The sequence below is a fragment of the Adiantum capillus-veneris genome, chromosome 3, assembly GCF_014529385.1.
Source record: "Adiantum capillus-veneris isolate H3 chromosome 3, ASM1452938v2, whole genome shotgun sequence".
NCBI lineage: Eukaryota > Viridiplantae > Streptophyta > Polypodiopsida > Polypodiales > Pteridaceae > Adiantum > Adiantum capillus-veneris.
Genome location: NC_140933.1, coordinates 18,895,345 through 18,898,859, shown reverse-complemented (window position 1 = coordinate 18,898,859; position 3,515 = coordinate 18,895,345). Strand labels below are relative to the sequence as shown.

The 3,515-nt window shown below is 37.9% G+C and overlaps 1 pseudogene; it reads right to left on the bottom strand.

The window, feature by feature from the left end:
• Positions 1–2,957: 2,957 nt before the first annotated feature.
• On the bottom strand, positions 2,958–3,218 carry LOC147460557 (uncharacterized; annotated as a pseudogene).
• Positions 3,219–3,515: the final 297 nt, after the last annotated feature.

Below are 3,515 nucleotides of genomic sequence, written 5' to 3'. Positions count from 1 at the left end.
GCACGGGTGAGTCCAAGATATCTCAACGGTTCATCCATCTCATTCACCCCTCTTTCCTCAGCCCTTCAAGTCATTCTACCCATTGTAACTATATTATTAACTTTGTTAGTGGTTTTAATGACATTAATTGCTAACCCTTTCTTGTAAATTGTAGCCACTCTATAAATTGCAGCCACTCTACTCTACCTTGGAGTAGGCAACCTCACACAAAAATCACTCACCTCTCTAGAATCTTCTCTATTTCACCTGAATAATTCTCTCCGAATAATTCTCTCCTCTTGAAGCCACATCCATGTGACTCAAGAGACAAAAGAGCCCCACTCTCATACGAATATATAAAAGATTTCATAAACATGGTTTTCTTTGTAAATGTTGATCAGGAGATAGTCCTAATAAGGACTCTCCTCACCTATAAATAGAGCCTTTTTCCCTTTGTAAATGGCATGATCTCTACACTATTGCTCACTAATTTGAGCATACCATTCTCAATCTGAGTTGTAGGGAGAGAGAGAGTGAGCTCTCTATACACCATTACTTGTGGTGTATAGGAAAGCTTCTTTGAGCTAGTTGTAGTATTGCAAGGGAACGAGTGATTCATAACTTCCAATCAAAGTTGTCTCTACTGTTGCACATCAATTGAATCAATAAGTTGGGTGCAGCCACGGTTCAGAACTCTCTTGAGGCTCTCCAATTCACGCTTGGCAAACTCATCTCGTTTAATTTAAGGTAACAAGTTTTCTTTTTTATATTCTTTTGTAGTATTTGCTTGTATGTGACTCAAGAGCTCTTGTGTTTGTTTTTGTTGCTTGGGAAAACATTATAAGAGGGTTTTATGGTGAGAGGGTTCCCATAACCCTAAGATAATGTGTAGATGGCAACATCATCAAACTTAATTGTGTCTCTTGACTCTCCTCCAAGCTGTTTGTACACCCGTGCCAATCATTTAAATTGAAGCTTAATTCTTGCACAAGTAATGATGCAAAATCCTCGAGTCTTTCATTTTGAAAGTAGCATTCAACTCAACCTTGAATTCAACAATGTGTGTCTCATTTGGACCAGTAATCAGCAAACCATCTACATATAGAACAACGATGAGAAATACATCACCCTCACCTTTGACATACAAAGTGATTTCAGTTGGAGTGTTCCAAAAGCCTTGTTTAACCAAATGAGTGTCAGCTTTCTCATACCAAGCACAAGGAGACTGCTTCAACCCACATAAAGCTTTCTTATATTTGCACACTCTAGTTTCTTATCCGTTTTTTATAAAATTGTGAGACTATGTAACGTAAAGTCCCTCAAATATATCAACATTCAAGAAATTTTTATGAAAAAAATTCTAGCCTTGTAGTGATCAATATCACCATCGAGATTACGTTTCAACTTGTAAACCCACTTTCTATCAATGGCCTTTTTGCTAAGAGGCAAATCACATAAACACCATGTGTCATTTTCTATAAGTGCATCATAGTCTAATTTCATAGCAGCCATCCAATTTTTAAAATTATGTGCTTCATCAAAAGAAAGAGGTTCCTCTTCATCACACAAACTAGAAATACCCAAATCATAACAATCTAACACATATGATGTATGGCAAGAACCTGAGCAAGTACGATTAGACATAGCTGCAACCAATTTATTGTCATGTAAAGTATGCACCAACCAATTTGGCATACTCCTAGTTCTTCATTCTCAACCCTTTCCACATCAAGTACATCATGTACATCTACATGAGTAATAGGCTGATTTGTAACAAACTCAAAAACCCCATAGGCTATACATTTGTCTCATTGGACTTTACATTCAAGTTTCCACCATTAAAAAGAGGCAACAAAGTGTCATAACTATCATGTGAGCTTATATTTCTATCTCTGGTACAGATAACAATAACAAAATCTTCGACAAATACAACATTTTGTGAAACCAAGATACGTTCTGTTTGTAGATGGTGTAACTTGTAACCTTTTCTTTCAAGACTGTAACCAACAAAAAAGCATTTGACAACCTTGTCATCCAATTTTATGCATTGCATTTGTGGCACCAAAGCATAAGCTAAACAACCAAAAATGCGCATGTGATCAATAGATGTCTTCTTATCATGACATGCTTCATAAGGTATCATAGACTGCAAGGATTTGGTAGGACACCTGTTAAGTACATAAGTAGCACACATGATAGCCTTAAGCCAAAACAAACGTGGTAAGCTTGAATGTTGACCATACATCGTGCCATCTCCATAACAGACCTATTTTTTTCTTTCAGCAACACCATTTTGCTGAGATACGTGCGGCACTATATATTGGTGTTTTATCCCACAAGCAGCTAGAAATACATTAACCTCATGAGACATGTACTCCCCCCTTGATCTGAAGGGAGGGTGTCCATAATACATTTAGAGACATTTTCAGCCATAACCAAAAATTGCTTGAAGCACATGAACACTTTGGATTTAGCTTTAAGAGGATACATCCATGCATGCCTACATTAGGAAGAGAATGGGGTATAGGAGGACCTCTTTATTTGGCAGTTTAAGAAAATACTTAAAACTTAATCAAGCTTTGACCAAAGGCTAGAATGGTGGGGTAGATATCCTAGGCTTGCATATATAAAAATACTTTTTCTTTTTTTCTTGAAGAATATATGCAGATTTTACTAGATTTGGTTGGAGTTACTCTCCTCCAAAAAAGTGCTTTTTCAATTTTCAAATATTAAAAGTTTCCCTCTCTTATTCTCTCTTTTTCTTATCTCTCTTCTTCTTTCTCTCCCTCCAAAAGTGACCCATGCTCTCATTCTCTCTCCTTAGCTACTGTTGCGGAAATGTGCAGATCTGTAATATTTATCCCCTCTCTCTAAAACATCCTAACATCTCTCTCTCTCTCTCTCTCTCTCTCTCTCTCTCTCTCTCTCTCTCTCTCTCTCTCTCTAGGGAACCTTTTTGTAAAGTAGTCTACCACACGTCATTTTAACTCTGTAATATCTCCTTCTAGATTTGCAACCTCTTCCTCCAAAGGTACAACATCTCCTTCTACATCTACAACCTCTTTTTCCATAGCTATAACATCTCCATCTAGATTTTAAACCTCTTTCTCCATAGCTCCAACATCTCCTTCCAGATCTGCAACCTCTTTATCCATAGTTCCAACATCTCCTTTGAGATATGTAACCCCTTCCTCCATAGATCCAACATCTCCTTCTAGATCTACAACCTCTTTCTCCATAGCTCCAATATCTCATTCATTCTCAAGGTTGCCTAGCCCACTTTCACTCTCTTCCCAAGTTTGGATCTCTCCTTTAAGTTCCATAACCTACACCACCAGCTTCCTTCTCTAGCTCCCTATCCCTTTTGAGATCTCTTTCCACAGTTGCTACAATGTCTCTCTCTCTCTCTCTCTCTCTCTCTCTCTCTCTCTCTCTCTCTCTCTCTCTCTCTCTCTCTCTCTCTCGTAACTGGGCACCAAAGGAGTGTACTTGCTCGTAGCTACCAAAGGATTACAATGGAATAGAGATCTATTGTA